This window comes from Lissotriton vulgaris, chromosome 4_1, assembly GCF_964263255.1.
Source record: "Lissotriton vulgaris chromosome 4_1, aLisVul1.2, whole genome shotgun sequence".
NCBI classification, from domain to species: Eukaryota; Metazoa; Chordata; class Amphibia; order Caudata; family Salamandridae; genus Lissotriton; species Lissotriton vulgaris.
The window spans coordinates 1,479,792,350-1,479,819,633 of NC_141691.1; positions in this window are offsets into that span (position 1 = coordinate 1,479,792,350).

The following is a 27,284-nucleotide window of genomic DNA, read 5'->3' on the forward strand; positions in this document are numbered from 1 at the left end:
GTCTCGGGGGTAGTCCAGATTTTGTGCCAGAGAAGAGGAGGCTCAACTTTTATAATGTCTGATATGTACGGCAGGTCCAATTCAATGTGCATCATATACACAGAGGTTGCTTTTGTGGTGGCCAGAAGATACCTTACAAATTGATTTTCCACTGTTTGTATCGATGAGATGTTTTTATCTATTCCCCAAAGTCCAGCCCCATAAGTGGCAGTAGAGGCGCATTTTGCTTTCTATATGGTTATTAGTTGTTTTACCGGCCTTCCCCCTATTTTTCCTGCAAAATCTCGAAGCCCGCCAATGGCTCTGACAAACGCAAGTTTCCTCTTCTCTATTGCCGATTTCCATAATAGTTTTTTATGTAAACAAATACCCAAGTATGTAAAAGCCTCCACAGTCTCGAGTCTTTGGCCCTCAATGAAAACGGGGCATGGGATTTTTTTATACCTTTTGTTACATAGCATTGTATGAGTTGTTCCTATGTTCACTTTCAGGCCCCTATCATTCATGAACACTGTGAATGCTGAAACAGCTTTTTGTAGGCCCACTCTAGTCTGGGAGAGAATTGCCGCGTCATCTGCATATAGCAGAATTGGGATAGGTTGACCTCCTACTTTTGGGAAGTCACATTCGATGTTTTTGAGATGTTTGCCGATGGCATTTATATAAAGGGAGAAAAGCAGGGGAGCTAAAATGCACCCCTGCCTGACCCCTCTATTGATGTTAAAGCGCGGCAAACACTCTCCCTTCAGGCCAAATCTGACTCTGGCTCCGGCTTCTCTATACAAGGCCTTGATAAAAAGGAGGATTGATGGATCTATCCCCAGTTGTTTTAGAATATCCCATAATTGGTCATGAAGGACGCAGTCGAATGCTGAGGTTAAATCTATGTACGTTATGTACAGGCTTCGCTTCTTGATATCGACATATTTGGACATGATCAGGTGTAAATTGAGGGTCTGTTCTGTTGTTCCTCTGCCTGACCGGAAACCATATTGTAAGTTCGAGAGTATGTTCTTATCTTCCGTCCAATTAGTTATTCGTTTCAAGATGATGCGCCCGACGATTTTCATTAGGGTATCGAGCAGGGATATGGGTCTGTAGCACGATGGCGAGTGCCTATCTCCTTTTTTGAAAATAGGTATTACTATTGCCTCAGCCCATGATGGAAGAAGATCAAAAGTATTTATAGAGTTTAAAACAGTAGTCAGTAGGGGGGCCCAGAATTCTATTTCTGCCTTATACACATCTGCTGGGATGGCATCCGGTCCAGGTGCCTTCCCAGAGGGACTTTCCTTGATGGCCAGTTCTACCTCCCCATACGAGAATACAATTTTACAAGGACTCTCCCGAGATGGGCTTAAGATTGGTGGTGAAATGCAGTCTAATGTAGAATTTTTTAAGCATGTGGGTTTGCTATATAGCTTTTGAAAAGGGCCGCCCACGTCTCGCCATTTATTGCCATGTCCAAACTCCTCTCGGGCATTGTTACCCACGGCAGGGGGGTGTTGATGAGTTTCCAGAAGGCTGACATGTCCCGGGTTTCCGATGTTGTCACCAAATTCTGCCATGCTTCCACTTTCAGTGCCCTTTTTCTATTTAATGGCTAGGCGATATTGGATTCTAGCCTGGCGTATTTCTGGAAGTGGTTTGGGTGTGACACGCAGCAAATTCTTTAAAGACTTTAAAGCCATGGAACATTTTTTATCAAACCACCCTTTATATACGATAGGTCCTGATTTGAACTGTCGCATCAGTAATTCTTTCAAGGTGGCCTGAATTTTGATGAAAGCTTTACAGATGTCATTGGGGTTGTCATTGTTATAAATGTCCTCCCTCCTCTTGATGACTAGGTTTTTGAGAAGATTATTTGGGTTGATTTTATTCCATTTAACAGAATATCCGTTTATAGCTCCCATTTTAATTGGTTGTTCATAATTAACCTTTAGGCTATTTTGACTCGTGGTTGGAGAAGGTAGCTCGACAGTTATGGACAAAGGATAATGATCACTATATGGGTGGTCGAGGGTGTCCCAGCCTAGTATTAACGGAGCATGATTTTTTGAGAAGAGTATAAAGTCTATGATAGAGTTCGTTCTTCTGCCATGAAAGGTTGATTTGAGAGATCTTGGGGTGTGAAGAAGCTCGTTTGCGAAATGTAAATTAAGCGAGGTCACAAAATTATTAAGCAGATCCCCTGATTTTGTATGTTGGAAATGATTGAAGATAGCATCAACAGAGTCCAATTCATGTGTCTCATAGATATCAGAAGCATCTCTCATTGTGTTTGGGCAGATGTGACAATTAAAATCGCCCATAAAAACTATTGCACACTCTCCTCCGGAGGTTTCTTTGATCGTTAACAGGGCTTGTTGTAGGTTGTCCATGGCTTTCTCCAGTTGTTCTACGGTCAAGTTGTTGTAAAAGTTAACAATTAACAATAGGAGGGACGGGGCGATATCCATAACAATTATTTGAAATGAGTCCCTAAGTAGCGTTTTTCTGATCCTGTGGCCAACTGTTACACTAATATACGTACAAAGTCCCCCTTTGTGTCTGCCCTGCTTACTCACGGACGCCGGTGAGTGAAATGTCTGAAAACCCTGTAGGTGAATCGGAGAAATCACCCAAGTTTCCTGAAAGCACAGGATGGAATACTGATTAACCACCTTTATCCAGTCTGGTAATGTAATTTTCGAGGAAAGTCCCGCCAAATTCCATGAGAGGAAATGCAAATTGGAGGTTTTATTCCTATCTCCCTTTTGGGTGGAGGGTAAGTTGTCAATGGGTTTTGGGCCTAAACGTGGCGCTCTTTTAGCTTTGCCCCATTCAATAGTTTTTTCTCTATTTCTCGCCCCGTTAGCTAAAGAGTTTTTATCAGGCCCATCAACCGGATCGTCCTGAATGGCATAGAGATGGTCAGTTGTACTTACAGCATTCCCACTACCCTGGTTTTCTTCTTTGCCTTGAGAGAGTCATTCTACATCATCAAGACCGTAGAGTGGCTCATAATAGTGTGACAAGCAAGGTTCCAGGACGGATTTATGAATGGGGAAGCTTGAGCATATCCCACAGGGTTATATCGTGGTGTCGGCAATTGCATATAGTCATTGAAAGGAAAAAATGTCTGATCCCTTACTCTATACCTTGGGGGGTATTTATCATGGAATGGTCTTCTGGGCTGTGCCAATGAGAATTTGTCATAATAAGTTTTGGATTGATGTGGCTTTGGGGGCATTAGAGCTTCAGGATAAAAGTAAGCCAGGGGTTTTGGCGATATTGGTCCCCTGTTAAAACCAGAGAACCAATCTGTAATATGTGTAATGACCCTTGGATCTTTAAAGGTAACAATTACTACATCCCCTTCTATGTCTTTAGAGCGAAATCCGACCCAATTTGTTCTTCTTACCATTATTATATCGCCGTTTATATGAGGAGGTAAAGGTCTGTTTTCTCGGAGCCAAAAAATCACCTTGTTTTTTAGGCTATGGTGGTTTTCACGACCTCCTGTAGCGGATAATGGTAAGACCCCCGTTAATACAATAACGTTCTGTGATGCAGCGGGGGGTAGGTCGGCATACCTTTCACGTGAGCGTTTTTCGTATTGGGCGGCAGACTTAGTTTTTTCTGGTGTGGGTTGTGTATTGCCCATTTTTGCCGAAGCTATGAGGGAGTTTATTTGTGTCGATTGCACCTGGGTATTGGGAGGCGCTTTTGGGAGGGGAACTGGATTATGGTTTGCTGCCCTCTTCTTGGTTGGATCTAATGGTTGGGTTTTTTGTTGATTTGAGGGGGTCGTGTCCTTCGTAGAATTTTGGACCAGGGTCATTTTTTCTTTATTGGACGTTTTTTCTCCAACTATCGATCTAGTGGACTTTACTATGGGCATTGTAGTTTTTACGGTGTTAAGGGTTTTGTCTCCATTTTTTAAGCTCGAAACGACATCTTGGGCCCTTTTACCAGCTTGGTTTTGAGTCAAGGTTCCTGAGAGGGTGTCCACCTGAGTGCCTATTCTCTTCACTCTCTCGAGTATTGGTATTAATAGTGCCTTGATAAGGTGTTCCATTGCGTCCACAAAGTCTTTAATTGTAGGAGGGACACAAGAAGTAAGTGTTTCCCGTGGTAAGGTGGATGTTCCCTCTACAATTTGTAACAATTCTTTAGTTAGTTGGTCCTTAGCCGATTTTTGGGTTTTACGGATCCCTTTTACTGGGGCTCTTTTTCGTCGTTTTTTAGGTGGAGATCGGATGATGGCCTGTTTTTTTTTAGGTTGATTTGTGGAATGTGAGGATTTATCTAGCCTTAATACAACGGGTAATGGTTGAAACATAGTTAACTTTTGTGTCCCCAAAGAAGAAGGAACTTCTATTATATCAGGTGCAACAAACTCTGCGATCTTTGGCAAGTTTGGAGTGACCAGGTCGATAAGATCAGTAGATGCAGTGATTGAATTATTAGGTAATTTTAATGGGGATGGAGCAGATGAACCATTTTTAGGGGGAAAGTAAGATTGAAATAATAATGGAACGTTATCTGTATTTAATGGATCATCATCTGTGTTTTCCAGGGTCGAATTTAGTGGGAGAGGCTCAGGGGTAAGTGTCAGACAAGGATCTAAAATGGTGTTTTTAAGTTGCTCTATGGATTGTCGCCGTGCGATACGACGCTCTACCAGGGCCAGATCTCTATCTATTTCGCCGGTTGCTTTGAAGAAGAATTTATCCAATGGTCCCAGGATAGAGCTACCTTCTGCAGTTGTGTGGGCTTCAATGCCCGATTTAGCCATGGTCCTAAGTCGGAAAGGTGTATTAAACTGATACACACTTAATGGAGTTGGCCCAGCCCGGCCTTATCAGGCCTTGGAGGGCCGTAGAGGGCCCGCCCTTTGCCCGGGCTTTGCCCCGGGCGTCCCGCTCACGTCCCGCGACGCTGGGGGCTGTCAGCTTTATTTGCCCCTCCCGGCGTGTGTGACGCGTCGGGGAACGCGCCGCCGCTGAGGCTGCCGGGATATGCAGTCCCGAGGCGGCGGCGCGGCTGGTGGCGGTGTTGGCGTTTTTCTCCGGTCTTCGTGCTCCTCTGGGTATCAGCAACCTCTTGGGACTCAGGCGCTGTCTCAGGTAATGCTTTCCTTTGCTTACAGATCGGCTCCCCCCGCTCTACCGAGGGCTGTCAGCTTTATTTGCCCCTCCCGGCGCGTGTGACGCGTCGGGGAACGCGCCGCCGCTGAGGCTGCCGGGATATGCAGTCCCGAGGCGGCGGCGCGGCTGGTGGCGGTGTTTGGCGTTTTTCTCCGGTCTTCGTGCTCCTCTGGGTATCAGCAACCTCTTGGGACTCAGGTGCTGTCTCAGGTAATGCTTTCCTTTGCTTACAGATCGGCTCCCCCCGCTCCACCGAGGGCTGTCAGCTTTATTTGCCCCTCCCGCCGCGTGTGACTCGTCGGGGAACGCGCCGCCACTGAGGCTGCCGGGATATGCAGTCCCGAGGCGGCGGCGCGGCTGGTGGCGGTGTTGGCGTTTTTCTCTGGTCTTCGTGCTCCTCTGGGTATCAGCAACCTCTTGGGACTCAGGCGCTGTCTCAGGTAATGCTTTCCTTTGCTTACAGATCGGCTCTCAACTTTATTCAGGGGAATATAACCTCCTGTATAGATTTGGGTTCTAAAGGGAGAAAGGAAGTATAATTTAAATCTTATTCTCAACCCCTATTTTGTACTTCACACTAGCCGTGGTTAAAAGCCTATATAAATACCTTGGATGCCTCTAGGTTCACGGTCTAATCGTATTATATATATATAGTGCTTGTGTTTTTGTTAAAAAGGAACTCAGTCGCTGCCTGAAGAGTTTAGCACCTTATCAGGTATGTTAAATGATTAGAAAACTATCTCCATGAAAATTGTGATAAGATGCATAAGGATTTCACTGACCATCATTTTTTATATTTAGGTTCCCCATAATTGGGTGCATCTCGGTGCTTAACAACGGCGCAGTCAATTTAAAATACATTTATCTTTGGAACACTATGGTTAAATACGATTAGACTGTGAACCTAGAGGCATCCAGGGTATTTATATTGGCTTTTAACCACGGCTAGTGTGTAGTACAAAATAGGGGGTTGAGAATAAGATTTGAATAATACTTCCTTTCTCCCTTTAGAACCCAAATCTATACAGGAGGTTATATTCCCCTGAATAAAGTTGATCTGAGAGGGTTCAGATGAAATATTTCATGAGGTGAGAACTTTTGTAGTACCTCTATATTTATATTATCAATGATTTGTATGCAGGACGATGATGTTATAATCACTCAGCATAAGTGGTGACCAACAATATATTCTGGTCAGATTGCCCTGTATTTTCAAGGCAAATTATATATGAAGAATGATTGTTTGAGTGAGCAGTGTCAAAGGTTGGAATCATTTATATATAATCTATATATATAGCTATGTACATTTTTTTAATGAGGACAATCAGGGGTCTAGTATTTAACAATTAATCCTGAGTGGCATGTGTTCTTAGGCACTCTGGATATGTAATATGTGGTTTTAGATTCCAATAGATAGGATGTTCAAAGATTGCACATTTTGACACAGGAATAAGTTATATGAAATTGTGTATCAATCATGATACATTTTATGAGGTTTATTCATGGCTTTCATAGATAATCAGCTATTACCACAGGGAGATTGGTTAACGGAGTTTATATCTGGAAATTTGTAATATTATGTTGTATAGCATTGTGTATATATTCTGATGTTTGGGTTTATTGTTTTTTTTATTGCTTTTTAGTGGTTACTACTATTTGAATAAGAGACATATAGTTTCGTCCTGATAAAGGTGGTGCAATATTGAGCTACAACACCGAAACGCGTTGATGCACATATTCCCTCATTAAATCCGAGGACCTACAGAGGGTGTTATCAGTTGATATAAGTCGCACCAAAATTTGATTCTAATCGGATTAATACTCTATGATGGTTGATTCACTTTTCTTTTTGTCTCTTATGTAGAACATTTTTTATTATATTATGTATATCTTTGGGGATACTCTGTTTTTAATATTATGAATTTGTGATTTTATGCCTTTTTTTAAATGTGTGATGTTATAACTGTATAATAAATTCACAAACAAACTCAACATCAGTTAATTTTCGCTATATCTACACAATGTATGCTATGTTTAGTTTAGGAGAATTCTGATTTCTGACACTGGAGTGAATGAAGTGTGTTTGTATTGACATATTATTATTACGCTAGTTTTCTTTCTCAAGGGGCCCTTCCTTTGTTGATTATAATCAGTACCCAGACCCTTGGTCAGTGGGTCACTCCCTCTTTCTTTTTTGGTTTACTTTTAACATCTACAGTTTATGTATACTTATGCATATGGTGAAACAAAGCTGACACGTGTTTCGCCTGTTTTGGCTTGCTTTGCTGTATACGGATTAAGAAGAAAACAATATATCATTGAAATCAAATCTGTTTTCACATTTTGAAGTAAATAGTTAAGCAAGCACAAGGAGCTAACAGAGATTTACAACTCTGAATGTAATTGGATTAATTTCTTACACACTGTGTATATAGGTGGGATGAATAAAGAAAGACAGGTGGCAAATGTTTATACTCTTTCTAAACTAGAAACAACGACAAATGCAAACTATAATCTGTATAAATGAGCTCTGACATAGGGACTGATGGGTGAGATTTTAGTCAGCTTTTGACCATGACATCCACAAGTAAGGCAGAAAAACTGATTGTCCTGGTACCGTGTCTGTGGTAATGTTCAATCTGAATATGTTTTATGCGGTACCATTTTATAAGTTGCTGATTTTGCTGCAGAAAAACATGACTAATTAAGTGTAATGATGAAACTTCTATTGAATCTGATTACTTGTTTATTCCAGATGAATCTAAATGGGATGGCAGCTATATCTCGCATCATCATGCGTCAAAATGTGCAATCTTTGAACATCCTATCTATTGGAATCTAAAACCACATATTACATATCCAGAGTGCCTAAGAACACATGCCACTCAGGATTAATTGTTAAATACTAGACCCCTGATTGTCCTCATTAAAAAAATTTACATAGCTATATATATAGATTATATATAAATGATTCCAACCTTTGACACTGCTCATTCAAACAATCATTCTTCATATATAATTTGCCTTGAAAATACAGGGCAATCTGACCAGAATATATTGTTGGTCACCACTTATGCTGAGTGATTATAACATCATCGTCCTGCATACAAATCATTGATAATATAAATATAGAGGTACTACAAAAGTTCTCACCTCATGAAATATTTCATCTGAACCCTCTCAGATCAACTTTATTCAGGGGAATATAACCTCCTGTATAGATTTGGGTTCTAAAGGGAGAAAGGAAGTATAATTTAAATCTTATTCTCAACCCCTATTTTGTACTTCACACTAGCCGTGGTTAAAAGCCTATATAAATACCTTGGATGCCTCTAGGTTCACGGTCTAATCGTATTATATATATATAGTGCTTGTGTTTTGTTAAAAAGGAACTCAGTCGCTGCCTGAAGAGTTTAGCACCTTATCAGGTATGTTAAATGATTAGAAAACTATCTCCATGAAAATTGTGATAAGATGCATAAGGATTTCACTGACCATCGTTTTTTATATTTAGGTTCCCCATAATTGGGTGCATCTCGGTGCTTAACAACGGCGCAGTCAATTTAAAATACATTTATCTTTGGAACACTATGGTTAAATACGATTAGACCGTGAACCTAGAGGCATCCAAGGTATTTATATTGGCTTTTAACCACGGCTAGTGTGTAGTACAAAATAGGGGGTTGAGAATAAGATTTGAATAATACTTCCTTTCACCCTTTAGAACCCAAATCTATACAGGAGGTTATATTCCCCTGAATAAAGTTGATCTGAGAGGGTTCAGATGAAATATTTCATGAGGTGAGAACTTTTGTAGTACCTCTATATTTATATTATCAATGATTTGTATGCAGGACGATGATGTTATAATCACTCAGCATAAGTGGTGACCAACAATATATTCTGGTCAGATTGCCCTGTATTTTCAAGGCAAATTATATATGAAGAATGATTGTTTGAATGAGCAGTGTCAAAGGTTGGAATCATTTATATATAATCTATATATATAGCTATGTACATTTTTTTAATGAGGACAATCAGGGGTCTAGTATTTAACAATTAATCCTGAGTGGCATGTGTTCTTAGGCACTCTGGATATGTAATATGTGGTTTTAGATTCCAATAGATAGGATGTTCAAAGATTGCACATTTTGACACAGGAATAAGTTATATGAAATTGTGCATCAATCATGATACATTTTATGAGGTTTATTCATGGCTTTCATAGATAATCAGCTATTACCACAGGGAGATTGGTTAACGGAGTTTATATCTGGAAATTTGTAATATTATGTTGTATAGCATTGTGTATATATTCTGATGTTTGGGTTTATTTTTTTTTTATTGCTTTTTAGTGGTTACTACTATTTGAATAAGAGACATATAGTTTCGTCTTGATAAAGGTGGTGCAATATTGAGCTACAACACCGAAACGCGTTGATGCACATATTCCCTCATTAAATCCGAGGACCTACAGAGGGTGTTATCAGTTGATATAAGTCGCACCAAAATTTGATTCTAATCGGATTAATACTCTATGATGGTTGATTCACTTTTCTTTTTGTCTCTTATGTAGAACATTTTTTATTATATTATGTATATCTTTGGGGATACTCTGTTTTTAATATTATGAATTTGTGATTTTATGCCTTTTTTTAAATGTGTGATGTTATAACTGTATAATAAATTCACTAACAAACTCAACATCAGTTAATTTTCGCTATATCTACACAATGTATGCTATGTTTAGTTTAGGAGAATTCTGATTTCTGACACTGGAGTGAATGAAGTGTGTTTGTATTGACATATTATTATTACGCTAGTTTTCTTTCTCAAGGGGCCCTTCCTTTGTTGATTATAATCAGTACCCAGACCCTTGGTCGGTGGGTCACTCCCTCTTTCTTTTTTGGTTTACTTTTAACATCTACAGTTTATGTATACTTATGCATATGGTGAAACAAAGCTGACACGTGTTTCGCCTGTTTTGGCTTGCTTTGCTGTATACGGATTAAGAAGAAAACAATATATCATTGAAATCAAATCTGTTTTCACATTTTGAAGTAAATAGTTAAGCAAGCACAAGGAGCTAACAGAGATTTACAACTCTGAATGTAATTTGATTAATTTCTTACACACTGTGTATATAGGTGGGATGAATAAAGAAAGACAGGTGGCAAATGTTTATACTCTTTCTAAACTAGAAACAACGACAAATGCAAACTATAATCTGTATAAATGAGCTCTGACATAGGGACTGATGGGTGAGATTTTAGTCAGCTTTTGACCATGACATCCACAAGTAAGGCAGAAAAACTGATTGTCCTGGTACCGTGTCTGTGGTAATGTTTAATCTGAATATGTTTTATGCGGTACAATTTTATAAGTTGCTGATTTTGCTGCAGAAAAACATGACTAATTAAGTGTAATGATGAAACTTCTATTGAATCTGATTACTTGTTTATTCCAGATGAATCTAAATGGGATGGCAGCTATATCTCGCATCATCATGAAGGCAAGAATTACCGCAAGTGTCGGTGATCATAGTTTACAGAGAGTATTTCTCGTAAGGGTACAGTTTGTTCGTGAACAAGGCAAAGCACAAATTGAGCAAGGTATCTTAAGCCTTCCTGAAGGAATACAACAGTCAAAAAATATGTATGTAAGTCAATACAGATCAGTATTACCACAGGGATTGCAGCCTACAACTAGCTTTGAAATAGGTGTTTCTTAATGTATATAGAAATGCATTTCTTTGCGGAATTATGCCAAATGTAACAAGAATTAGTTCAAATTTTGCAAATGGTTTTAAATGGGGTGTCCTTTGTTAGCATGACATTTTCATGCATGGAATTTCCTCCCGTAAATAAGACATGTGAGATACTGGTGGGAGACTAGGTCCAGCAGTAAATGTACCCCTGCAAAACATTTTCTGCTCCACCAATCTCGTTAAAGCAGTAAAAATGTACAAAGTTGATCAAAGTTGTAGAACATGAAATTAAATATTGCCAGAAGTGAAATTCATGAATCCTGCAAATATGAAAGGAGTCTAATTGAAACCAAAGTGTGTGAATGAAGTGAGTGTAAGTGATAGATTGTACAACAGGGCCCTAACAGCAGTAATCCTAATGACACTGGCTAGCAACAAGGAAATTATTAACTTAATCCTTCTACCTGTACAAGACTTAGATTGAAAGTAATCAAGATAACTAGGATCCTATTTGAAAGGCCGTAAATGTAAAATCTGCTTCTCTACAACATTTTATTAGGGATAGGAACTAGTTAATTGTTTGGAGGTTGCTTGCTGTCATGAATGAGTATTTTGAGCAGTTGGGTGACAACTACTCATTGAATTTTAGGTTCTTCCCGACAATCCACAATTGAAAAAAATGGTTGTTAAATATAGGTCCTCTTGTACAAGCTTGCACAGTCGGAGGTGAACAAAGATGTTTTTATAGAAATATTTCAAGGCTTTCAGGGTCCTAAAGGAAGCACATGTACACTGTCTGACAGTGCTCACCAAGCAGGCCCTCACTTGATTACTGTCAAGCTCTGGAACTAGAGCTTTATTAACACTCAAAGAAAATAATCTAGCCAATCGGTTTAAGGGTCCAAGGAAGGTAAAATGAGGCCCTGTTTGCATTAAAAATACATTATATAGAATATTGCACAACAGTATTTTAATTAACTTTCCGATTGAGAACAAAAATCTGTCTTAAATTTGCGTTTCAATGCCATAGATGGTGTTTCGTGAGCCATTTTGACGTCTGGCCTAGAGACAACATCTGCTGTTTTTCTAGTCTTTCCACAGAAATCATAATAAAAATACACACATATATACATATATAGAGGAGCTGTCTATCAACTCATTTTATTCATCGGTTTGTTCAAGTTCTATTCACATTTTGTGTCAGCCCACCACAGCAAACACCATGAGGCAACGAGACAGCCCATTTCAGTCATTGGCTGTCTTGCACTGTGAAAGAAGGCATTTAGCTTGAAGAAATATGCAAGGTTGCCTGAAAAGAAGTGCCCTTCAGAGTCTTGGCTTCTAGACCATTCAATTATTTCATATTTTCTATGTTTGCCAAATGTCATTTGGCATATTGGATGTGTTTCTAAATAGATACATTTAAAAATACACTCTTGCAAATACCAAACCTGTTGGCTTTATCAGTGCTTATTGCCTTCTTCATCTACGTATAGCCTTTATTGAAGAGGAAATGAATTCTGTAGTCAGGAAAATGTTTCTTTATTACTTATCTAATGCCCATATGAGATCCTCAACAACGCTGTTGTGACGAGAGGTGACATGAGGCTAAATATATTTCAGGGCTTTGGGGGCACTAGGTCTCATTCAATAGAATGAAGTAGGCTGTGATGACGGAAGGGATGACCATTCCATCTTATAGAATAGGGCAGTCTCCGAAGTATACAGAAAAAATGCAAACAACTGAAAAATGGATGAACTAGTTCTGTCCCTAACAACTGTGAAACCTAAAGTGGCCATCTTATCATCAAACGGTTTTGTAAGTGGGTGATTCGACTTTTCCAGACAGTAATTTAAGCTTTTCATAGCCAGCAGATGTTAACAGAGAGAAAAAACTTGTTATAGTGCATCAGCAAACTCCACGAGAAAAGATAGAACACAAGTCAACGGTCTTTTAGGAAGGGCTAGAGGGGTGGATTTTCTTGGATATTGTTGTAATTAAACCAATGTCAACGTTTTTTCTGATGTGCAATTCTGGGCGACAATTTACGAATGAATAATTATAATGATGCATATAGTCGTAACCGATGAATTAATAAAGTTGCACTTGAAATGATTTGATCATTTTGTTCAGGAGTGTGATTAATAATGTAAAATAGTTATGCCACATTCTCGTCTGAGATTCATTTATTTAAAATGGATGCAGTTTCTGGAGTTCTGCTCATATTGCGTCTGCTCACTCCCTCCTTCCAATCAGTAACCCGCTATGAGACATCTCACCCCATAATTTCAGCAGAGCAGAGACTGTTATGATGTAAAAGGGAACGATTGTATTAGAAAGCATGTATCATGAATGTAGCTCTACATTGTGTACTTAACCCGTTCCCAGCGTCGAACGTTCAGCGCCCAGTGCTGAGCGTTCGGAGAACGAATGCTGGCCCGTCGGCCAACGGTCGTGCGCAGCACTGGGGAGGTAGCGCTCGTGCCGACCGTTGGCCGACGGCAGCAATTAAAGGGTTAATGTATCATTTTGAAGGACTTCTGCTGGAAGTTTCCGATGTAGACAAGCAATAAGAACATAGCTGAAGTATTGTTTGAGATATGTTTCATAATATTTGTGAATCTCTGGAGTGCAGTTGCTGAGGAAGCAAGCAGAAGATTCCACTTACCTTAAGAAATCGGCTAGTGCTAAGAAATGTTTTCAATTGTGTGATTGTTTTTGATTTGTCAATGCGACCTAACCATGATCATACCATGCTTAATTTGCAGTTTTAGTCATTCTTATGCAAATATTGTATATAAAACCCCCTGGTTTTGAGGGTTTGGGGGCAATTTTCATTTTCCTCCCAGGAATCTGTCAGATTATTTTTAGACTTTTTCTCTTTTGGGATGCTGTCAGTACTCTTTAAGAGTATGACACTTACAATGTTACTCGATTTGCTTAAATATGGATATTGCTATGTTTTGTGATACTGTTTTTCTGTATCTGAGCCTTCATGGCAGATTTATGCATTTTTCTGTATCGCTCTCATTAACAATTCCGTAATTTATCTTTTTTCTCTATTTTGGATCTTGAACTCAGGTATTAAATTATCCTAGTATTATTCTCGGTTTTATTCTGCTAAATTAATGCGTTATTGATGAGGAGTGTAGACTCTTACTGCTAGGTCAAAAAGAGTCCCTGGAGCTGAACTGCCCAAGGTAAAATTCAAGGTTCATAAATTATTGGGGTTCAGATGAATATTGGGGTTCGTCTACCACACCATCTGAGGATTTCTGTCAGTCGCCAGCTATTTGCCGTATTAGAAATTACATTGCTCATTAGAAGTGTTCCTGAGGTGGAGGGTAAAACATTAATGAGATATCCCGACACAGCAATGAGAGTATTTGATAGCTGGAGACAAAGCAGTCAGAAGAGTCTGTATGTGAAGGTGTAGGCTATAGAGGATGTCACATAACGACCAGAGCTGCCAACTTTGGAGCTGGGGAACCAGGTTCGAGTCTTGGCATTGGCTCAAAATCCTGTGATTCTGGGCAAATCATTTAATCTCCCCATGCCTACCAAAAAATGAATGTGTCCTTGAATATTGTAACTGATGCTCATGTAAAGCACGCCAATACCTTTGGGTCGAGTTCGCACTATATAACACAGCAAAACAATTAATAAATAATTTTTTTTAAAGCTCAGGGCTGTGTATGTTCAGAAAAAGGGAGGATTGTTCTACTCAAACAAGAGAGACAAGGGAACATAGAGGAAGTTGAGTAACAACTTGCCAGACACCTTTCCGAAGCTCAGGGAGCCGTGGGAAGAGGACATTGGTCCCAAAGAACGCCGAGGACTGGCAAACGGCGCTTATGTCCCCCGGAGAAGTGGCCATCACACAGAGATTTAGGCTGATTCAACTTTGGGTACTCCACCGATCATACATCAAAGGGACAGTGTAGGTGAAGATTGGAGCTAGACCTAACGACCTTTGTATGAAGAGATATGGTTAGCAGGCCACTTTTTATCATACCCTGTGGACTTGCCCAATGATACGTTCCCTTTGGGAGGGTGCCTCAGACCAAATGCAAACGCTTTTGGGGAAGGAAGTAGTTTTAACACCGAAATTGGGGCTGTTGAATGTATGGGAGGTGACGGATCTAACGGAAATTGAACAGCAATTTGTAACACTAGGATACACGCTGGTGAAGCGAGAGCTGGCTAAAGGTTGGGGGGGAGCAACCCCGCCACTCATCCCCCTGTGGACTAAAGAAATGGATAGATGCATGTTGGCAATGACCGAGGTATTTAAGGCACGGGGTGTCCCAAGAAATAGAATAGGAAATGGGCACACTGGAATAAATATCAAGGGGATCCCTGTGTGTCACCTGCTGCTGAAATGGAGATGCATAGGCAAGTGGGTTATGTAGGAAATGGTTAATATGCCATTGAAATTAATGTCTGCTCGACTATTCTTTAAAGAGAGAGATTAGGGAAAGACATTTAATGAGGTCAGGACAAATTGGAAAAGAGAAACAGTGAGCGAGCGAGAGAGACAAAACTAGTATTAAAGAGTGAGAGAGAGGCAGGGATAGAAACATCCAACAGGAACATTGAATGCCAGGCAATACTGTCATCGTCTCCATTCAGAACACCAAGCCCTCTCCTCATGCCTTTAAGACAGTTTTTTCCTCAACCCTTTAATTGTGTCCATTTCTCATTAGCTAACCCTGCCTCTCAGGTGGAATTTTTCGCTCTCCTCTTCACTCAAACTCCCTCGAAATCTATTTAGTGCCCACCTCGCTTGCTCTCTGATGCTCAAAACCATGTGTATGCCCCCTTGCATATTTACTAAGAATGCTCTTTCTCCTTTGCGTGACTCCTCATAAAAAGGTTTCGTATGTATAGACTGTTTTTCCCAATGACACATTATAAATTGAGGATCTTTTCAAATAATCTAACACATTCCAGGCACTGATAGGTACCTCCTAGACTCGCCTATTCATGTAATGAAAAGACTATCGGGAAGTGTTATTCATTGGTTCCTGTTGCCAGATCCCAGAGCCTCCCTGTAATGTGAACATGTTCTCCATGGATTGCTGACTCAATCATTTGACCCACACATCCTTGCTGCTGTAGGGCATTCCACAAGCAGGGCTGCGTTGTGGTTTCCAGGCATTTCCTTTCCGAGATGTGGGTCCATTTCTGCCCATGAATTTATTTTCTTTTGATTGGCTCAGCTGACAACTAAAAACGAGCCCATACCAGTTAATGAGGTACATTGCACAAGTCAGCATCGCCGCCGTTTATTCATCCTGGTGGCATTTTAGGGCCAGACTTGTACAGTGCATGCTGTACAAGGGATCTCGTTGTGTGTTTGAATCAATGCGGGTGGTATGCTGTTGTATTCAAAGTACATCAATCAGGCAATGTTAATATACCTATGAATACACAAGTTAGAATCAAAAAGTAAAAATACCTGGCCATATTCCTTTTTCGATGACATCTACCAAAATTAGCAATTTGTTTTTCAAATACGAAATAATTCATCAAAGGCACCGTACTGTTACAAGAACATAAAGTGCAATTTTACTTTGTCACAGACTGTGTTGTGATCAAAGGATATTTCAGCCTACCCCTTACTGTATGCCTATGCATCATAATTATCGTTGAGTTCTGCTATTTTCCTGGTAAGACTTTGTAGATCCTGTGGGGCATACTATCAAGGGGGTTTATCTCCGCTTTTTTGGCTTTAAAAGCCAAGAAAGTGGAGATAAAATTATCTCCCTATTACCTAGCTGTCGCTAACACCAGTTAGCGACAGCTAGTAGGAGATAGCGACCATCTTGGGCCCCACTTTGCATATCAGTGATATTTATCGCTAATGACATGCAAAGTGGGCGTGCCAAGATGTTAGCGACTGAAAACAGTCGCTAACATCGCTATCTCCTATTACCAACTTTTGGAGATATTCACGCTAAGCGCGAATATCTCCAAAAGCTAACACCTGCCCTGAGCAGTTCTTAGCCATGTTATCCAATGGGAGGTGGATATCATGGCTAAGAGCATTAGCTCGGTAATGCATGAATATCGCTGACTTTTCAGCGATATTCATGCATTGCGGCCGTTTTTTATCGCATTTGCGATAAACCTTGGTAATACCAAGGTTTATCTGCGATAAAAATTGCCGCAGCTCAGCGGTAAATTTTTGTCTCTAACCAAGCAATAGCGATAATTATCGCTATTGCTTGGTAATATGCCCCTGCGTATGGTATTTTGTTTGTATCACAAATTCTGAGAATGTATATTGCAATTGAATGCCAAATGCATAATTCTATATCTAAGCTGTACATTGATCATTTCACACCCTCACAGATGCATGTGGTAATGGTATACATGTGTGGTAATCACTCTACTACGCATTACTGAGGGCGTTAGATGTTTGGAGATTACTGATAATACTGCATTGAATCACAGAAATTCTGTGACAGGCTACCAAGCAGGCATGGCCGGCACAGGAAACATTGGTGGGACACTGTGTGGGCGGTGCAGGAAGGGGGGACGTGGACAGACAACAGGATAGGGAAAGTAACATTTTTAAAAAGTGCAAGGTAAATGGTTTTATTAATTTTTTTACTTTACTTTCCCAATCCCCTCGTCTTTCCACTCCCCCTCCCACCGTCCCACTGCTGTTACCTGTGCTGGCTACGTCCTACCAACAGAAATGTGTTAAACTTGAGGTACATGCTTCATCGCAAAAGATAGTCACTGACATACATTGTGAAAGCAGGAGACAAGATATCTTGATCTATGAACCGAGAAAAGGACAAAGAGGGAAACGGAGGAAGGCAGCACTTAACATAAAGGAAATTGATGCATAATTACTGTGCATTTAACCTTAAGAAGTGTGGTACTGTGAAATATCAGTTGTGAGGGGAAAATTGCTAGTCAACTGGGGTATCTATCGCATCATAACTCTCATGGTAGTAATGGCTGCTCATAATTAGGCTTCAAGGTCATTACTGCTGAATATTCTTGATGGCCATAATTACTGCAAGATAACTTTAAAGGAGCTCATTACTATACAACAATTCTGTGTGGGTCAATTATATTGAAAGAATTGTTTGATTGGGTAGCATCCGCAAGCCGTTTCTGCTGGTAAATATCACCTTAACACTGATAGAGCAATTATTGCACAATATTTTGAGAGAAAGGTGATTGGTGTGATTAGGGACTGTTCTGCATGCTATCTAGTGGAGATAATGCACAGTGCAAATGTGCTTAAATACCCAGTGCACAGTCTATATGATTAGCTGATGTATATACCATTTTATGCATGCTTTCTATTGAAGGAGTACTAGAAGAGGCATATTTGTCAAGGGTTTTGCAGCAGACATGCACCATGCCAGGGGTCACAAGTGATACAAAACCTATAATGAGATTTACCAAGCCATGCGCGGCCACCTTGTGTGGCCCTGCGTGGCTTTGTATATCTGGAGTAGCGCAAGGCAGTGTAAGTCACTACCTTGTGTTACTCTGCCTCAGGGAGGCGTCCAATGGGTGGAGTGTGGAAATTCCCACACGTCCACCCATGGATTCTGAAGCATTACCAGATTTCCAAATACAGGAAGACCTGGGAATGCATCAGAATGCTACGTCTTCCCACGGTAGTCGTAACAAGGAGACATTTCTTTATTTCACCTAGTTTTTTCCTCTTTCATTAATTCTGCACCTCAAGTAAAAAGAGATAAAAGCCTCCAAGGATTATTTTTATGCAGGAAGATGTCCCTTCCTGCACAAAACACGATTGTCTGCAACGCAGTGTCTGCATCGGCACTAGGCAGCAGTTTGTGCGCCTGAGCAAGCAGAGTGCAGGAATGTGCCACATCTTGATAGTTAGAGCACATTCTGGCCCTAAAATACTAAGGCCCGATTTACTAAAGTAATCTAAGACAAAATCCTAACTTTACGACTTTTGGTATTCACAAAGGGCTTTTGTCTCAGTTAAACTTAAGTATTGATCTTAAGTCAAACTTAAGACCAAAACTTAAACTTAAGACCAAAACTTTGTCTTAGTTAAACCTAAGTTTTAAGACCAAAACTTAAACTTAAGACCAAAACTTTGTCTCAGTTAAACCTAAGTTTTGGTCTTAAGTTAAACTTAAAAACCAAAACTTAAGTTTAACTGAGACAAAATCCTAACTTTTCTTCTCCTAAATGCGCTTTGTGAATACCGAAAGTCGTAAAGTTTGGATTTTGTCTCAGATTACATTTGTGAATTGGGCCCCTAGTGTTTCTAATATATCTGCTACATATAAGTAATCAAAAGCAAACATTAAAAAAAATATGAGGAGCTAAGCAAATCACTGTGTGCATTAAAGGCACTTTGAAAACTTGTGAAATGTTGGGATAGCTGAGCAAATTAAACACAAATAATATCTCTATTTTATAAAACTTTGAACATCACCTCCATACAGTCGCAATGTAGAAAACAATTATGCTCTTTTTTTCCACCATAATGGGACAGGTGGACAATAGGACCTATTCCACGGAGCCAACCTCTATAGTGATATCCATTGGGTCATTAGGAAAAATATTGTAGACTTACAGCATCAAGAAGATGAGCAATATCACCTCTCCGCAAACAGGAGAACAGCTTTTCCCCTAGACTCAATTCTAGCCGGCGCCGAAGTTGACAGTACTGCGAATTATATGAGCAACGTGTGTGTGAAATTGCTGACAGTCAACATGGGGCAAGATACACAGCTTTTCACAAAATCAATAAAAATTAAATGCATAGAAAAAACTACAGTACTTAAGTGTGAAGTAAACAAACCTTGCCCAGGAAAATAGATCACTAAGGGATTCAGATCTCTTCTATTTTACTCAATTGTGAAACATTAGCATTTTGAAAGGTTACCTACAGGCACTGTAGACTGAGCACAATTTCTTTACTCAAAATATGAATTTTGAAATTTGCATGCCATTTAGAATATTGTACAAACGCTACCACTTTCCAGAAGTCAGGAAAGAGGTCACAGAACTTAAACGTTGATATGGAAAGTCTATCTGGGAAGTGAAAAGAACCCATAGCAAGGCTCTTTGGGATGCTAGTTAGGAGGCATCCCAACAAGGGCACTCCAGGAGCTGGGCAATAAGGTTGTTAGGAAAAATCCAGTAAATAAGAACATATTACATACCCTAAAAGTCAGGAATTCTCACATGTTAGCTTTATGTTATATTTGAATTAGATCATTTCCAGAATTCATAAATCAAGGAGGATAGCAGTTTGGTAGTTCTTTCTCTTTTGGAAGTAAAGGTAGTAATTATTTCATCTTCAGGATCCTTGGGAGCCTGGCACAACTTGCTAATAATAGCTTTCATTTGGAATAACATCCAATTTTGGAGCCTGTGACTCACACAGCTGTTTAATTGCTGCCTGCAAACTGTTAAGTCCAGGCTCTTGGAGGGGTTCAGTTCTCCACCTCATCCTTAAGAAAGATGATCCTGATGACCTGAGCACTCGCCTCATTGTACTGCTGGATGTAGAGACACAATTTATTGCTAGGGTACTGCAAGTAGAACTTGACCATGGGTGATATCCTTAGATAGCATCCCTTTTCTTACCCATTGTTTTGTACAACCAAGAATATGTAATCCCTTTCCATCTTGATCAATATAAATAGGTCCAATAGGTATGCATGTGTTGTGGGTTACAAGACGGCTTTTGACAGAGTTTACAGGGCACTTGTGATGGATATTGCAGACTAGGGGGAATTCCAGTGGATTTACTTCAAGTTATCCAGTTTATAAATTCTAATACATGGGTCTGTATAAAGATGTGGAAACAAGACTATGTTACTGAGACAATTTATACAGCTGGGACTTAACTAAGGGCTTCAAGCATGGTGCATGCTTCACTGAAGGTACTTTTCTGATCAGAATGTTACACAGTGCTGGAAGTAAATACATATATAGGCACGAAGAGGCCCTTAGAATCTTATGTACAGACCCTACCCCTACAATTGCTGTTGTTAAGTTCTTAAAATGGGCTTGGGTAATTCGCTCAAAACAAATAGCGACAGACATATGATGATCTAGTTTTACTTCTGAGCTCCTGTCTAATATACCTCTGAAAGAATTGTATATTCATTAGATTGATTTTAAACATCTAAGTTGATACTCGGCAATAGTCCCCATTGTATTTTAATTCCTTTATATTTATTTTATTTATTTATAATTACATTTATTGAGCGCGCAGCTACCCGGAGGTTTTCCGGCGCTAGGGCAAACTGACAGATGAAAGGGAGGGAGGAACGTAAGATCAACATTACTTGTTGAAGAGCCATGTTTTTATTCCCTTCCGGAATTTCAGAAAGCACACTTCAGTGCGCAAAGATTGAGGAAGAGAATTCCATAAGGATGGGGCCAACAGGGAAAACGAGCGTCCTCCCATCTTGGCTCTGTTGATGCGCGGAATTTTAAATTTATTCTGTGTCGAGGACCTGAGTGTACGGGGGGGAATATATTGCTGCACCAGATTAGAGAGATAGCGGGGTGCTTTACCCGGGATGATTTTATGCATGTAGCAAAGTGCTTTGAAATTGACTCTGCTTTCAATCCGCAACCAATGTAGGTTCCTCATATGATGGGTAACCGAGGATCTGGCCGGAAGGTGACAGATCAGGCGGACTGCCATATTCTGTACCACCTGATACTTCCTGGTGACCTCCTTGGCGGCGCCTAAGAGAAGGATGTTCCCATAGTCCAGGCGGGAGATGACAAGAGCCTGGACTACGGTCCTCAAGGTGTCCGCAGGCAGCATCCAGGTGATCTTTCTCAGCCACCTGATGATGTTTGTACAGGTGGCTGAGACTTTCACAGCGTGTTGTTTGAAAGTGAGTTGGTTGTCAAAGATCACACCAAGATTGCGGGCAGACACTGATGGAGTGGGTAGAGGACCCATCTCCGGAGGCCAATGATGTGGGCCCCAGAGGGAGGTATCTGGGCCAAACAAGAGCAGCTCAGTTTTATCCCCGTTTAATTTTAGTTTGTGCTTCAGCATCCAGTCCGATATGTGTTTCAGCCCAATTTGGAGAGAGGAGAATGGGAGGTTTTTATTAGTTGAAAGTGAGTAGATGACTTGAGTGTCATCAGCATAAGAATAAATTGTGAGACCAGCTTGCTCTGCTAGGAAAGCAAGAGGCCTCACATAGATATTAAAAAAAAAGGGGACTAAGGATAGATCCCTGGGGAACACCGTGAGAAGAAGGGAGGATAGATGACGCGGATGTGGAAGAAAAAACTTGAAACGTGCGGTCAGAAAGAAAATTAGTGATCCAGGCCAGGGCGGTACCACCGACACCAACTGCCTTCAAAGTGGACAATAAGATGGAATGGGAGACGGTGTCAAAAGCGGCACTCAAATCAAGCAAGATGAGTGCCACCGTCTCACCATTATCCACTTGACGTCTGATGGTTTCTGACACGCCAAGGAGAGTTGTTTCCGTGGAAAAGCCAGCCCTGAACCCGGATTGCGAACCGTGAAGAAAGTTCGTGGATTCCACAAAGGAGTTAAGCAGACAACTAACATGTTTCTCCAAAATCTTGGAGAAACAGGGAAGCAAAGAAATAGGGCGAAAGTTGGAGGGATTATTGGGGTCTGCGTTGGGCTTTTTTAATAATGGTACCACCATTGCGTGCTTCCATTCATTTGGGACAATCGCTTCTGTTAGGGAAGCGTTTAGGACATCCAAAATAATGTGGAGTAGGGCTGGGTCAAGGGAACTCAAAACTTGAGGGGGCAAAGGGTCGAGGGGGGAGCCAGATTTGATGTCCTGAAGCTATTTTTTTAACAGCGCGGGGGAGATAGGATCCCACGCCTGGAGTGGGGTGATGGTAATCTCGTGTGGCTGAGGCAGAGAGCAGGGAGTAGTAACTGGGGGAGAGTTACAAGAATTTTGAGCAACATAAGTTGGGGCGGCTGGAGTAGAATTAAAAATGGCATAGATTTTGTCAATTTTTTCAAGGAAGAAATTGGCTAGGGCGTTACACTGAACAGTGTCTAGGCAGGGATCCTTAGGAACAGAGGAGGCACCTGAGAGCTCCTTGACTATTTTAAACAGGGCCTTGGGTCTGTTTTGAGCTGTCAGTATGATGTTGTTGGCAAAGTTAGCTCTAGCAGTGTCACATGCCTCATGGTAAATTTTAAGAGCGGACCTATATTTTGCTTTATGCTCAGGGTTATAATTAGAGCGCCAGATCCGTTCCAGTTTTTTGCAATTAGATTTTTCAAGACGGAGGGAGTCGTTAAACCAGGGTGCCGGGGGGTGATGAATTTGAGATTTGTTTTTTTGGGTAGGGAGACAAGAATCCAATGCCGTATTTAACCATGATCTAATAGCAGGTAGCTCTTTGATGGTTATGTTGGAAATTGAAGGTTTAGAATTGGCAAGGAGAGAGTTTAGTTTGTTAAGATCTAGACGTTTCCAGTTCCTGCTGGCTTTGTGAGGAGGGTCTGGCTTGAACGAGTCATCTCCGCACGTTTTAATAAAGAACTTAACAATAAAATGATCTGACCAGAGAGCCGGGGTAGAGGATTGATAGGAGATGCCAGTCAAGTTGGAAATGATGGGATCTAGAAGATTACCGGCCTTATGGGTAGGGTCGGAATTGAGGAGATGCAAGTCTAGAGCTTCAAGATCCTGTATAAGGCGTTTAGCAATAGCACAAGAAGCAGAATTGAAATGAATGTTTAAATCCCCAACAATAGCGAAGTTGGTAGATAGTGCTAAGAACGGGGCGATCAATTCGGGAAGAGAGGCAGCCCAGAGGCTAGCTGAGCCAGGCGGTCGGTAAATCAGGGAGCCGGTTAAGGTAAACTGAGGAGAGAGAGTTAATTTAAACAGGCCCGCTTCACAGTTAGGAAAGTCAAGATCTTCCCATTTACAGGAGAATTCTCTCTTGAAGATGATAGCAATTCCCCCGCCGTCTTTAAGCACTCGATTTCGCCCCACATAGGTGTAGTCGTTGGGGAGAGCCATGGCGATATCAGGGCCAGAGCTGTCATTTAGCCACGTTTCGGTGACAAACATGGCAGCAGGACTAACTGTCTCCAAAAGGTCGAATATGTCTCTCTTGTGTTTTGAGAGCGACCGGCAGTTAATACTAATGAAGCTCAAAGCGGGTCAGGAATTGTGCAAAGTGGGAGGGAGGGGGCGTATAGGGGAAGGGTAGTTCCAGAAAGTGGATGACTTACTGTCAACGCATGAATCGAGGGAGTCCAAGACAAGAGAGCAGTGGGAGCAGGATATGGGAGCATTTTGGCAATTTAAAACGGTATGCGAGAGGCACAAAGGTCCCCGCAACTGTAATAGAGTGGAACGTGAGTAGGAGATGGGAGTACGTGCAGAGGGACTAGGCCCTAGGCCCGTGCTGGCGCGGACGGGCGCAGACGGGCAGGACTTTGGCACGACTTCGGCGCGAAGTCGGCGCGCCCGCTGCGCTCGTCCGCTGCGCTTCCGCCATAGAGGCATTAAATACACCAAGGGAGATAATCACTGCACCGCTAACCTGCAAATTGGGCAGCAGGGCGGAAGTGAGTATGGAGGGCGGGGGTCAGAGTGCGCTCGTGTGGCCACCGCCGCTACAAACGGCACAAGCCGTGGCGGATCGGTGCCAGGAGCAGTAAGCAGCAACAATTGCTAGTAAAACACGTTGCGCCAAGGTGGCGATCAAGAAACAGGCGTAGCGCCGGAAGCGGCGATTAATATTTATTGTATGAATTTTAATGGATTTTAAATTACTGATTTTTTTATGTGTACTTTTATGACTTATTTGTCGAATAAAGTTTATGAAAAATACATGTGTATAATGAATATAATTATTTTCATTCTACTGAAACCGTGGCCTTGTATTTTCTCACAAATCATAGCTAGTTCTTTTGTGTGCTTCTGTGTGCTCTTCCTTTTTTATGGTCTCTGGGTTCTCCTGTCCTCAACACTTGGCTGGTAACTCAGACAGTCACCCAATTGAGAGGAGTTACAACTGACTAAAATGGAAATAACTGATAAGAGCTACTTATGCCATTGAATGAAGTGCAAGAGCAATAAAGACAATAAACAACTGAATACTTAACTGCCTATAGGAAGTATAAAAGAGCTGCATAGAGGCCAATTCACTCTTAGATTGAGGGACATATCCAAAAATATACATATTTACAATGTTTGGTCACCTCAAGTAAATATTTAACCACTTTGGTTTTCAAGAGAAGGATGTTTACTGTTGTTGTAAAATCGTTTCATGTTGGACTGGCTGTGTTGTTTAGTAGGACGGCATTCTAGTGCATGGGTCCCACAAGGCAGAAGGATCAGAATCTGGACAGTGTGCAGGGTAGTTTTGGTGAAGCAAGGAGGTATTGACTGACTGATCTTAAGTTGCATGAGGCAATATATCGGGATATGGCATTAAAGTGGTAATTATGAGCTGACCCAAGATTAGCTTTGAAGGCTAGTATTAAGAGCTGTCCAAAGACCCTGTTCTTAGCATGAAGCCAGCAAGATTGATGTCAAAAGCGTGAAGTGAGGGTGTTTCTGGGGAGTTTGAATACTCTCCTCACGACAAATTTTCAGACTTTGTTGAGGGAGCTCAAGGTATGATGAGTAAGGTCCACTAAAGCCTTTGTAGTTGTACTCTTCTTAATAGCCAATGAGTTAATCATTCTTTTGCCTTAAAGAGGTAAAAGAGGCTGGATCATGTCTATATTTAGGAATATATATTTTGTTGCAGTATTGTGAGTGGTGATAAAAGAGTCCAGCTACATGGAAGAGTTGTAGAATATGTAGGTGTACAGTAGATGTAGCAAAACTGAGTGTGCCGGGCAAGAACCAGGTGGAGTTCGTAGCAGAACAAGTCCTGGAGAGGGAAACTATTGGACCTCCATCTTAGATCATTCATTTCAAATTAATAGCAGCAAGCTAATCTGCTTTAGAGAACTTCTGAAAGCATGATTGAATGAGAAAGTTGGGAAAGAGAAGTATTTTGGGGTTCAACCTCTGTGTACATGGTAGTAAAATCAAAAATAGGAGATGATGTCTCCAAGGAAAATGGGGCAAAGCCGCTAGAATAGGAGAGGATCCAAGACAGCGATTTAGGGGACATAATCTTATCTAAAATGAAAACTACTTAAGGAGGTTGAAATGTCAAGCTAGAAAGAGGCACTTATTAGGCAGGAAAAAACCATCTTATTTTTAAGTAAAATTAAATGCTATTCTATTATGTTTGGAGAGTCTTAAAAATAACCACTCTCTCTATAGAGGCTTTCGATAACAGACAGAAATACACCCATAAAAGGCTTTGGAAAAGAAAAGGTGCAGATGTGTGTTAGAAAGAATTGTAAACCTCCACAAAGATAAAAGGCAAGCTATTTAGCTTAGAAAAAAGTGATGAAGGAAGGAGAGGAATAAGAGATGAGCTGGTGTAGTTCATTCAGTTGTAGAATGAAACGATTTCTGACTCGTAAGCATGGAAGTTAGGGATGTGGAGGTTAAGTGCCAATAGCTGAGGGTAGAGGTAAAATAAGTAGAAAAACAGAAGCAGCAGGGAAAGATCAAGAAAAAAGCTCGCAATAGTAGACAGAAGCTGACACTTCAAGGTGTTGAAAAGTAAACCTCATCTTTATCTAGACCTGTCAGTGAATCCCAGCGTTTGAAAAGACATTAGGTTATAGCTTCTAAATTTAGGAGCCTAAAATTGATGTAGTCACAAGAAATTACGCAGGGTCACATAAAATGCCTACAAGGTAGGCTTTGTAGAAGAATGTAGGCCTGGACCTTAGTGCCTCGAGCTACATTCTGATGCCACGCTCTTCCAAACACAACTGTATTCTGAAATGTTAATAACAAAATAAAAAAAATATTTATATTAGGGATAATGCTGCTAAGGAAGGGATAGTTATTTCGTAGGCGAGTGCTATGGAGACATTGTTGGCAAAGAAACCAAGAATCATAAAAATTGCTGCGTGCGTTAACTTGCTCTAGCAGCACTCCAACCTGTCCCTGTCCTTTACAAGTTCAAAACCAGTAGTATTAACTGAAAGCCCAGCAGCGCGAATGAAAACAAAGCAGGCTTCACGCGCCAGGCCCTGGCGCCATTGTCCTGACACGTGGGCGCCATGCACACGTTTAGGAAGGAAATTCCACGGGCTGCGAAGCCAAATCAAGCATATGGCCAGAATTAAATGTACATGCTCTTGCAAGGAATGCGGAGCGAAACAGGGGATCTCATTGTACTTTTCGGTATGAAATATGTTTTCTCTGTCAGAAGCTTTAAGCATGAAAAAATGGTCCTTTGTGAGCCGCTGCATAGTTTTCCTTCGTAGTTGGGCTGGTGGTGCGCTATAATCTATCAGAGAATAGTAGTGGGACGGGAGGGTAAAGGGGAGGGGGGCTGAGGGGGGTGT